Consider the following 13,263-nt stretch of genomic DNA (forward strand, 5'->3'; position numbering starts at 1 on the left):
AGTAACTTCCAAGTCTTATTTGAATGCCTTCTCGATCTTCGAACATCATGAAATTTTAACATAATAGAAAACATGTCCTTTATAATTTTCTGTCAAGATTTTAGGTCGATCTAATGGTTATATTAAAGTTTATGCTTGATTTACTAAGCTGCATCTTGGATTCTTATTAAACTCCTCAAAACCTAAAAATCTTAACCATTAATAAAATGATGCAATAAACATTATTACGCTAAAAAATAGAAAGAAATTTTCTAATGTCAATCCCCTCTACTTCTAAAAAACTCGCTCTCAATTTATCAATCAAGAATTAAACTCTTCTACTCCAAGTGAACAAATATTTTAAATATAGCATTGTAGCCAACATTTTCACAAAGTAGCATGTCCTTGAACGATGAACTTTAAAATTTAATTTATGATGTGCGTATGCTAAAGAAAACTTCATATTTAATGTTATACTTTCCATTATTATGAAGTCCAATTTGTAGTTTCTTTCACATATTGTTTTTTTTCAAGCTTAACCTCATCATCATTTATGACTTCCAATACTTCAACCTTGAATATAATGAAACTTCAAAATAATTTTTGAAATTACTTTTAGGAGAATTGTTAGAAATTACCATGTCATTGTTTGTAAGATTTTATACATGATTGAAAGATCATCGTTTGCTAAAGTCAAAAGACTGAAACTGTTTGTAAGCAATCTCTTTAATCATGATATCTTCAACATAATTAGATAACTTTGAAATTTTACTTTCACCAAACTTCTCCATGTATAAAATTTCTTTGTAATCATCTTCTACAAAGTAAGCTTTTAACTTTGTCAATCATTTAATAAATCTTTTCTTTAAAAATCTCCCATCATAGAATGGAATCTCATTAAATTCAGAAATATGGTTGGGGTTTGGCCTACATTAAGATAAGTTTCCGAGCAAGTTCCTCTCCTTTTCAATATCTCTGTTAGTATTACCCACTAATCAAGCTATATCTATTATGGTTTGCTCAGAATGATCTAGTTTCTGATCATGAGCCCGCACAATTATGCCTTCATGATCAATCACATTAATATTTGTGTAAGAGATACTTATCTCTCCTTAATGTATATGTTAGAGATATTTTTTCTCATTAAAACTATAATGGCAAAATTATACTTTATCCCCTCATCTCTATAAAAGATCATATTCATAGGCTATAAATATACTATAAATCCTTCAAACTCCTGATTCATAATCTTCATTCTTTGTTGCATATATATTTTCAGAGCATCTTTCTCTAAAATATCATTGTTTTCTGTCTCTAAAAAGATATTTATTTAAGCATGCGAGAGTTTGCAAATCTACCAAATGAAACTTTTTGCAGGCATCAACCATTTTGGTCTATCAGTTACAAGGTACCGGCTACCAGCCACCTTGACCAGAAAGAATAGATCATATTGCTAGAATTAAGAGATTAATCGGTTATCCAACACATAAATCTTATTCCCGAGCTACTTAAATATTTTGGGACATCATCACTTATTTAATCATATTTTGAAATTCAAACCAAATAAATGTGCTCCCGAATACCATAATATAAAACAATCGGCTCTTTAGTGTCCTCCAATTGAACCAATGGTCAGGCTGTCAAAAATGAGGGTTCGAATTCTGGAAGTTCAACACAATTCCATGCTTAACATTATCACACGAATCAAGTCCTGGGAACCTTTTATGGAAGTCTCAAACAATATTAATCTGTGAGTTGTAAAACAAATAAAACAACTAGTTTCCTTGAGTCTTACATATGATAGGTGAATTGGTTGGATACCAAAGCCATAATATCAGTATATATGTTCATGGTCTAGATAAGCTGCAATATGTAAATTTTGTTATACATAATTGGCACATTCTATCACAATTACTCCTAAGAAAAATACTAACTGTCTTCTACTAATTAATATACTAATTTTAAACATTAGCAAGCATGCCCGATCAATAATTTTAAATAATTTTTTTTAGATTAACGTGTTTGGATTAGCTTGTGTGTATGCTTCTCGACTAATTTTACAGGCTCTAAAATTAATAAATATATAAACTTTTAATAATTTTAAAAAAACTCAAACTTATAATTATTACATAATAAACTCAATATCTAACTAATTAAATTATAATTATGCGGATAGTGGCTAAGGAAACTCTCTCATCTGTGTGCAGATAGAGTGTGGACAAACGGAGAAGGGTCCCGCATATATGTTAAAGAGTGAAAGTGACATTTATAGATGGGAAATGGATAACGCGGTTGTTTCCAAATAATTTATTATTATTTATTTGGTTAAAATTTAATATATTTTATATGTTGTAGGTTGATTTGATATATTAATGTTAAAAATAATTTAACATATATTTTAATATAAAAAATTATTTAAAAAATAACCATAATTTATTTAAAAATGGCTAATAATTGAGACAGAAAACGCCAAAGCTGTGGTCCCAAGAACAGTAAAGAAATGTGAAAGGATGATAAGTCAAGTCAGTCGAAGCACCACAGAGTCTAGAGATAAGAAATTGTTCTTTCTAGTTCCTACAAATTATTGTTCCTTTTCCCCTTGACCCCGAGGCTTCCTAGAAGGAAACCTTCCATACCCTTATGATCACCTCGACCGAGTAACCGCGTTGAGAGTAATGTGAACTGCCACTGTGAAAGCTCGATTGAAGCTCCATAAACATCGAATCATGTTAATCTCTTTGATATTGACGTTGATGATGAAGGAATATTTTTTTATTATTTTCAGTTAGATTTAATTTTTATCTATAAAAATAATTAAACTAAAATTTTATAAAATATAAAAAATAAAAATAAAACCGAACCGAAATCAGTTCCAATCGACTAGTTTTGATTCTATTTGATTCAATTATTTTATATTAAAAACTAAAACTCAACCCACTATTTTTTATTCTATTCGGTTTGATTCGTTTATTTTATATTAAAAAACAAAACTATATTATTTTTTGTGATTTTTTTAGACTTTATAATAGGTTTTATGATGAGTTTGGTTTTGGTTCGATTCGATTTTTTTATTCAGTTATTTTATATTTTTAACTAAATTGGTTCAATTCAGTTGAAGTTTTTTTATTTCAAACTTATAAAACCGAAACCGAACCGAACCAAATATTTTTTTAAATGTTATAATTGGTTTAATCAGTTTTTTTTATAGTTTAGTTTTTTCAATTATTTTTTTTATTTTCTTAATTTAATCAGTTTTTCTATTTTTTTATTCACCCCTAATTTTTTGTATTATCATTATACAATCTTGCAATATCAAGATTGAATTATAAACTACCAAATAGTCCAATTAAATGATAATTTTACGCCCATTATTTTAAATAAACTATCCTTTGGTAGATACTAGCTTTTAGCCCTTCGCTTTGCAGCGGTTAATATTAATTTGTTAGCGATTATAAGTTATTTTGTTCGTCATATTTGTCGCACCCTCCCGAGAGCTCGACGTCGCGGCGACCCATCCTTCATTTGCGGGGGTCGATATTGGGGTCTTTCTATTTTGAAAAAGGGAGTCGCCACCTAGTATTATGGTCACTAGGAAACCTAACTGGTCTTTCAGAGATTCTAAGGCAAGGGACTGGTTGCGTAAAGGGAAGGTATTAGCACCCCTAGTACGCCCTACCTAAGGTAAGCTGCTTGGTGTTTGATTTGCCTTATAAATGTTATGGTGTTGATGTTCTCTAATCCCATCACTTTCCTAAGATAAGTCGGCTCTGATGAACGAAATCTAGGGTGCTTTAAAACCTATTTTTTTGTCTTAGTATTTTATACTTTCACAACTGGTAAACCGTGGAGTAAAAAAAATATTGAAATGTCCTCGATTATAATCAAGGCTTCTTTCAAGGATATGTGCGGATTTATTATTCCTAGAAAATTATTTTGGATATTTACCACTCCGGGTTTCTTTATCCAAATATTAACAGTGAATAATAACAAATTATCCCCAATAATATTTTGGATATTCGTCCTTTAAGGATTTCTTTATCCAAACATTAGTGGTGAATAATAACAAATTATCCCCAATAATATTTTGGATATTCGTCCTTTAAGGGATTTTTTTATCCAAACATTAGCGGTGAATAATAACAAATTATCCCCGATAATATTTTGGATATTTGTCCTTTAGGGATTTCTTTATCCAAACATTAGTGGTGAATAATAGATGAATTCCCCAAAAATAAGATTTTTATATTTTTGGAATATTGGCCAATACCCTTTGGAGTTTTACAAACATGTTGTAAAATCCAGAAATGCAAGAAAAATAATTTTTGTTGTGTTTAAGAAATCCATGCGAAAACACATTTTTGAAACTTCAAATATTTGTTTTTTTTTTAGATAAAAGACGTAAAAACAATGTTAGGGTATTGGCCGTATGCATGAAAACAAAACATTTTTTCATTTTTATATTTTTTTCTGATGTCTTGATGAAAACCGGGTATTTTCATACCGGATTTGTATCTTTATAGTAAAAAAAAATACAAACTTGCAGAAAATCACATATTTTTTGAATACATATTTGAAGAAAACTTTTGAATGGGCCGTACCCGGCCCAAAAGGAAAATGGGCCGAAATCAGCCCAACAGCATGGGCTTACTTTCTACAGGGCTGGACTCAGCCCAGCAGCATGGACTGGGCTGATATTCCAGCCCGAAACAAACAGTAACCTGGTACTGTACATGAGTACAGTAACCGGGTTACTGTACACGCATAGTAACCGGGTTACTGTACATAGCACAGTAACCCGTTAATTAATTAGCGGGTTACTGTGCACGCACAGTAACCGGCTAATTATTTTGTGGCTTGCAGAACGTGCAGAGCGCACATTCTGCATGCAAGAAGAGGACCCTAAACGGTGATAAGGGAAAGAGTTACCTGAGATACTGAGCTTGGATAGATGGGCTGACAGTGGTGCTGGTGGCCGGTTTGGCGGTGGCGTTGCTGCGGCCTTCTTCCTCCTCCCTGCTGTTTTGGCACTGCTTCTTCTTTTTGTTTCCTTTGCTCCCTCTGTCAACAACTGTCCTTCCCTCTCTACAGCAGCTTCAATGGAGGTGCAGGTGGTAGGGAATGGCTGGGATGAAGATGGTGGTCGGTGGCTGTGGAAACCGGGGACAGCAGCTGTTCTCTCTTCCCCTCTGCAGAGGTGTTGCTGGGGCTGTTGCAGCTGCAGTGAAGGAGAAGCTGAGGTGAAGGTCTGCAGCTGGCTTTGTGTTGATGAGAGGGAGAGGGGAGAGTGCTGGGGCTGCTGGAAGAGAATGAGAGGAATGGGAGAGGGCTGCCCCGGTTTGGCTTTTGCAAGAGAGGGGGTTGTCCCTTGTTGCTGGCTGTTGAGGGGAAGAAGAAAATCAAGCCGGCTGGGAGAGAGGAGAGGAAGATGATGAGCTTTTCTGGTTTGTCTTTGGCCAAGCAAAAAGAGGGAAGGAACGGCGCTGGTTTAGGTGGGGTGAGAGGCTGAGAGTTTCAGTCAGCTGTTGTGGGGAAGAAAAAAAATTAAAAGCCCAGGGGGGGTTGGAGCTGGCGGCCGGCGTTGGAAGTAAAGGAAGAAATCTGCAGAAATTGGCCGAAAATGCTGGTTTTTTGGCTGACTTTGGACCCGATTTTCTTCCCCCCCAGGTCTTCAACAGAGATTCTATTTATAGGCGGTGTAAGAGGGCCATATTGTCTATATTGGGGAAAATTTTCAGCCCTTGATTCGACTCGAGGAATCCAAACCGTTGGTTCAAAGTGTGCACCTCGAGCTGCCAAATTTGGCAGCTCAAGGCTGTGAACTGCCCGAGGTGGCCACTTTGAGCCACTCAACGGAGCCGTTTCTAAATATTTCGACCCGACCGGACCATTCTCCAGGATAAAGGGGTTTCAGGTGGACATGTTGGTGCACGTTTTTGTCGAATTTGAAGGCCAGACGAGCCGAAAAATGCGCCTGGAAAGCAGCCACTCGGGCAGCTTTTTGAGGAAGAAAGTGAACAGTAACAGGCGACGTGTCACCTGGTTTCCCTGCGCCATTTTCAAATCAGTCCTCCAGTTTTTAATTTCTTCAATTTGGCCCTGGATCAAATCCAAAACAGCCCCTCTGATTTACGCGCCTTTTCCAAATTGGTCCCTGGTTTCGAATTTTCTCAATTAAGTCCCTAATTGGCCCTTAAACTTCAATATCTATGCAATTAAGCCCTTGATTGGACCTAATAAATTCCTAAAAATTATAATGTGGCCCCAGAACTTTAATTTCTTCTAATTAAAGCCCAAATTGACTTAAAATCAATTTTTCTTGCAATCAAATCCTCTATAAATTGAAACATAAAAATCCAATTAAGTCCATAAACATCCAAATTTGGGCTTTTCTCCTTAAAATTCAAATTTTCCTTCTCAACAGGGCTCTCATCCTTCAAGAATATATTGTCAAAAATCAAATCTTTGTATTTTTAACCTCCTTGACCAATTTTCCGACCATTTTCTGAGCGCTCCTACCTCCTGTTATTTTTCTAACCTCCTTTGGGCTTTTTATTTTTATTTTTTTTGTGGGGACCCAAAAATAGGTTACAACAGATGCCCCCTCTTTATAATGCTTACGGAGCAAGGGTTTTGCGCAGTAAGTTTTATAAAGATAAACCCAAAACGGAACTCCCGAAACTGATCTGGTTGAAGTTTGATTGATCTGAAACTTGTCTTTTACAGCAATCCTCCTCAGCCCCTAAAAACTATGATCAAAATTTAGTCATCTTGAGATCCTTTGTGGCCATCTCCTTTGAATTCTCACTTCAGTTTGATCAACATGGAATTCCATCCGAGATCCCTTCTGGCGGTATCTAAAAAGTCATATTTGTAGTTTGTCCAACCTGAAATCCCATCTGGCGATTTTCCTTAGCCAAAGCTAAAATCGGTATTACTGTTGGGTTAACTTGAGATCCCTTCTGGCGACCTCCTTAGCCAAAACCTATATTTGTAGCTTACTCACTTTGGAATCTCATCCGGTGATTCAAAACTAAACTCTGTGGGGTTGGGTTAACTTGAGATCCTATCTAGCGATCTCCTTTAACCACAACCAAAACAACAACAAAATGTGTGTGGTCTTATTATGATGGGTGACCTACCCGAGTGGAGAAGGGGAAGAGTGGTCTCATTCTTATGGGTGACCTACCCAAAGGGGAAGAATGGCCTCATTATTATGGGTGACCTACCCAAGTAAAAAAAAGATGGAGAATGGTCTCATTCTAATGGGTGACCTACCCAGAAAAAAAATGATGGTCTCATTGTGATGGGTGACCTACCCAAGTGGAAAAGGAAAGAGTGGTCTCATTCTTATGGGTGACCTACCCAGGGGGAAGAATGGCCTCATTATTATGGGTGACCTACCCAAGTAAAAAAAAATGGAGAATGGTCTCATTCTAATGGGTGACCTACCCAGGAAAAAAAATGATGGTCTCATTATGATGGGTGACCTACCCAAGTGGAAAAGGAAAGAGTGGTCTCATTCTTATAGGTGACCTACCCAAGGGGAAGAATGGCCTCATTATTATGGGTGACCTACCCAAGTAAAAAAAAAGATGGAGAATGGTCTCATTCTGATGGGTGACCTACCCAGAAAAAAATGATGGTCTCATTATGATGGGTGACCTATCCAAGTGGAAAAGGGAAAGAGTGGTCTCATTCTTATGGGTGACCTACCCAGGGGGAGAGTGGCCTCATTATAATGGGTGACCTACCCAAGTAAAAAAAGATGGAGAATGGTCTCATTCTAATGGGTGACTTACCCAGAAAAAATGGTCTCATTGTGATGGGTGACCTACCCAAATGGAAAGAATGTGAAGTGCGGTCTCATTATAATGGGTGACCTACCCAGATGGAAGATAGAAAAAAATATGGAGTGGTCTCATTGTTATGGGTGACCTACCCAGGTGGAAAGAATGTGAAAAACAGTCTCATTATGATGGGTGACCTACCCAGATGGAATGGTGTGAAGTGCGGTCTCATTATAATGGGTGACCTACCCAGATGGAAGATGGAAAAAATATGAAGTGGTCTCATTGTTATGGGTGACCTACCCAAGTGGAAGATAGAAAAAAAGTGAAGTGGTCGTGTTATAATGGGTGACCTACCCAGGTGGAAGATAGAAAAAAAAGTGAAGTGGTCGTGTTATAATGGGTGACCTACCCAGGTGGAAGATAGAAAAAAATGTGAAGTGGTCGCGTTATAATGGGTGACCTACCCAAATGGAAGATGGTGGTCTCATTGTGATGGGTGACCTACCCAGAAACAAAATGATGGTCTCATTGTGATGGGTGACCTACCCAGAAAAATGTTGACAATGGCTCAAAGGCGCACTTGAAAGGAGATAGGGTTAGAAAACACACTACCTAAGAAGTGAGGGCTCAAAGGCGCGCTCAAAAGGAGGTAGGGTTAGAAAACACACTACCTAAATGGTGGTGGCTCATAGGCACACTCAGAATGAGGTAGGGTTAGAAAACGCACTACCTAAGAAGTGAGGGGCTTAAAGGCACGCTCAAAATGAGGTAGGGTTAGAAAACGCACTACCTGAGAAATGGTGATGAAACACCGATCTGACACATGTTGAAAGCAATGTATTATGGTCAATATGCATGTATGTTTTTGTTACCTATCTTGGAAACATAGGTCCCCCTTTCATCGTAAACTTCTTCGAGCTCTTGTTTCAACCTTTTCTCATGAACCGAAATATACCATATCCTCTTAATCAAGAGATCTCTGGTTTTTTATGGGGCCCTTTTCTTGCTTCATTGAGTATTGTGCTATATTATTATTTCAAAAGGAAAAGCTCAAAAGATTTGGTTTTGTTCATGAAAACTGAAACTTTCAATGCAATTAGCAATTCCCCTAAAAGATGTTTTTTAGAAGTTTTTCTGATGATACCCCTTTGGGCTTTGGTTTGCTATGGACCCCTATGTGTACTTCGTACACTTCTTGCCCCCAGTGTAGTGTGCATAAATATGCCAAGTTTTAGTTTTGATTTGGTTCCCTCCAATTGATGGAGTCGTTTCCTTAGTCATGTGTAAGAAAAGATTTCAAATGCTATGAGATCATGCTATGTTTTATGAAAAAAGGTTCTTTACAAAGAGAATTCATGGCCGAACTTTATTATTGACCGGGGATCATAGTTTTTCTTTATAGAGTCATCATTCACAAGTTTAACTAGATCTTCTCCATCCATCCTAGATAAAAAAAAGAAGCTCCTCTCGAGAATGTTTTCTTTAACACGTAAGGGCCTTCCTTGTTTGGCACCCTTTTACTTTGACCCTCTCCTGGTAAAGGCTATATTCAGTACAAAATCTCTTTTGGAATCCTCGAGGTCGGAACTTCTTATCATATGATTAGCCCATCTTTGATGATGACAGATTGCAACTAAACTCTTTTCACTGATCATATTCAACTATTCATATCTAACTTTTACCCATTCCACCTCTTCTAAACTTAGAGTCCAAAACTCTTAATGAGGGGTTTTCCACTTCTAAAGGCACTATCGCCTCCATTTCCCCATCATATTCAACTATTATGTCAGATGATTTCTTATGCAAAGTTTCCCCATCAAGATTGAAATCCATTGCTAACCTTCTCAAAGTCTTCTTGTTGATTTTGGATGCCCCCATGGGATATGTCTGGTTTTTGGATGAAATTCTTGATATCATAGTACCAAGGGTTTCCATCTATTTCCCTCTCAACTAAGCAACAATGAGCTGGGTTATTTCTGATATCAATGTGTACCCATTGTACCCTATGCCCAAAGTCTATTCTAGACATAGAAGTTAATGTGATCAAAGCATCTGCAAAATGTTTTCCTTCCATTCCTAAATGGGTGAACTTTATTTCCTCAACTTCTCTAGCCAATATAGACAAGTATTCTTGGTAAGATCCTAACTTCTCGTCCTTGGTTTGCCCTTTTCCTTTCGCTTGGCAAATAATCAAAATCAGTGATTTAGCATGGTCAGCTAGGTTATCGGCAATGACATTCATGGCTTTCCTTATCATATATACTATGTTGTACTCAGCTAGTATAACTTTCCATTTTGCAAATTGGCTTGGTAGATAGGGGTGGATTTAGTAGGTACTGCTTGATTTTCTCGAAAGCTTCTTCACACTCTTATTCCACATTCCAAGATTCTTCTTCCTTAACAATTGAAGATGGGGTCATAAGTCATGGTTAATTGGGATATAAACAGAGCAATGTAATTCAACCTTTCTAAGAACTTTCTTACATCCTTCTCATCCTTAGGAGTTGGCATAGATTGAATAGCCTTTACTTAACCAAGGTCCACTTCTATCCTTTTGTCACTCATCATAAATCCCAACTACTTCCCAGATTTCAACCCGAATGAACACCTTGCATGGTTAAGCCTCAACTTGTACTTCCTTGGTCTTTCAAACAATTCCTTCAATATTTGGACATGATTCTCTCCTTCTCTAGGTTTAGCAATCATGTCATCCATATCTTTAATTTTTCTCTTATTTTTTTTCATTGCCCGAATCTATGGTTTCAAGCTTCTCTCTGGCGGGTTTCCGAGCTTGTTCATGTTGTCCACTTCTTCCTCTTCTATAGCTACTATGTTTTCTTAAGTTTGGCCATTCATTCTCAGCGTAAAGTGTTGTTTGTTTTGAAAATATCCGATCTGAAAACGGAAAGTGATGTGTAAAAACATCAAGATGAACCTTTGAAAATGCATGATTTCATTAAAGGGAAAAATTGTCTCAAAACCATTTGCTTGAGCAAATCGATTAGGTGCGCAACATCATTCCAAACTCCTTCAAGCTTTCTTTGGTACTGAGCTTTTGGGTGCAACCTTTCTTCATTTTCCATCCTTTCTTTTAATCGAGTGTTGTGGATTCTAGAAGGGGGACCTATGTTTCTTAATCTGCAGATGCGTGCATAGATGCATGATTGAGAATGCTTTGTATATTGGGTATGGATGCAACCTTCTTGTGAACGAATAACAGCCACCACCTTATAAACATAGGCTCTCTTGTCACATTGCTAGGAGTACTGCCTTTCAAGTCGTTTGCTTGAATCATGTTCACCAAGAGACAGATTTTGCATAAGAAGATGGGTCAACGCTCTTTTCATTAATGCTTGATAAGTTTATTTCCTTTCCTCCACAAACTCTCTAGCCAAAGGTAAAAAAGGCAAAGCCGCGATTCTCAATCTTCCCTAAAAAGGCATCGATTTTAGCTAGGCTTCGGCGATAGCGAATGATGTCCCCTCCCACATTCCGTGCATTGATTCTAACAATTCGAGCATGTGCAGCAGCTTCGTCCGTTTGCTCATCTGTCTTGGTCATCGTTTCTATGAGCAACATATTGGTCTTGTTCAAAGCAGTGTTGTTGGAAATGCTCTCCTTTTATCCCCTTCTAGCATCATTTTTTTCCAACATTGTCTTGTCTTTTCTATTTTTGCTCAACTCTATCCGAAGTTTTTCCACTTGTCTTCTCAACTCCTCTTCATTATTGACCCTTTTCCTCTTAATAGGCTCTTCTATAGTTTGGGGAGATTTGACCCCTACATAAGGCATGGCTGAAGATGCTAAATCTCTCCATCTTGCATATCCTTCACTTGCACTTAGATCCTTCAAACCTTCTATCCTTCAATCTTGTTTGATGATCTCCAAAACTTCTTGTGCAATGGGATCTTTGAACAAACCAAAGAATTGAGCAATTCCCATAGTCCTTGGAACAAACTGCATGCCCCCAAGTTGCCTTACCACCAGGGCAGGAGCATAACTCACATAACCTGTAATCCCTACCAATGGTACCCAACGTCTTTGTCCACAACTCATGAGGACTTTCACTGCTATTACCCACGGGGCTCTCCACTTGAAATCACTATCAGGCAAACCTTCTAATTTGTCAATCCAACCCTGGTTGTCTAGATCTTCCCATTCTTCTTCTTCTACCAACTTCAGGGGTCTTTGGGTGAACCACCAAAAATTATTGAAGACAGGCTTTTTTGTTTCGATATGGCTAACCATCCAGATATACAACAACTGCGTGCAGCATCTCATTGCCCCTTTTCCGGTCCTCCTACAATGATTAAGCGTCAAGATGGTTTCAGCTAAAATAGCAGCCACTGGATTGATTTGTGTATTCTCATACTCTACATAAGCAGCAGCGGCCTCCAAACTCACTAAACCCGTCTGACTTGGGAACAGCACAAGGCCAAATATGCCCAAGGCAATCAATCTCTCTTTCTAATCCTGACTTCTTTTCCAGTTCAATTTCTAGCATCCTTCATTTCAGACCGGTAACATTCTTTTCCAAAAAATTTTCCAAGTTGGAGATTCTGAGCAGTTTTGACAATTCGGGGATGATCTTGTCCGATCTCAAAGGCAAATAAATCTGATACAGATTGTTTGGAAACTCAGTCAACACCCCATATTCCTCCATAGTGGGACATAAGTCTATGCTTCCAAAAGAAAAACAACGGTAGTCTGGATCCCAAAAATGAACTATGGCTCGCACAGCTGGGCTTAAAACTTCTACCCTTGCAATTTCCATCAAACGTCCGTATTTATTAAAAAATGCATCTTTATCCACATTCTGAAAATGAGTCGTTAACTTGTTCACCTCATTCATAATACAATTCAGGTTCTTGATTGGTGACAGTTTCTTAGCATCGCTTCTAAGGCAGTCTCCTTCAGTCAATTGTGACAGTTCAGAGTTTTTCCCATATTCTATGATGGAAAATGTAGCGATGGTGGCCATTTCGTTCACAAGTCCTGCAATTCAAAATGCTGGGGGTTAGACTTGTTTTGATGCAAAAGGTATTATGGATCATACACCCTAAGGATAGGTTCTAGTTCCTTTATGTGAGACATAGGGTAGGTTTACTACTTGGTCTCTAAACAAGGGTCTCTCGCTGTCCCAGTGATCGCCCTCTTAAAGGCAATATGGGGGTTCAGCAGATAGTGGGATGGCACATGTACCAATCACTATCAGTCTAAACACTCAGCAAAGAGTTGGGGTTTACACAAACTTAAACCTTGACTCAAGTCATAAGGCAAGCTGCTAGTCCCCCACCTAACTTAAAGTTTAATGTGTGCTCTTGACAAGATAGTAATAATATAAGTGATGCATGACTATATCATGCATGACAGAATGTAAAGATGCATGCTAAAGCTTTTAAACAAAGTATCATTCATAGTAAAAAAAACAACAACACATGGCATAACATAAAAAAAACAATTACCAAGCTTAGTCCAAGGGTCCCCAGTGGAG

Source organism: Populus nigra, chromosome 19 (genome assembly GCF_951802175.1).
Source record: "Populus nigra chromosome 19, ddPopNigr1.1, whole genome shotgun sequence".
NCBI lineage: Eukaryota > Viridiplantae > Streptophyta > Magnoliopsida > Malpighiales > Salicaceae > Populus > Populus nigra.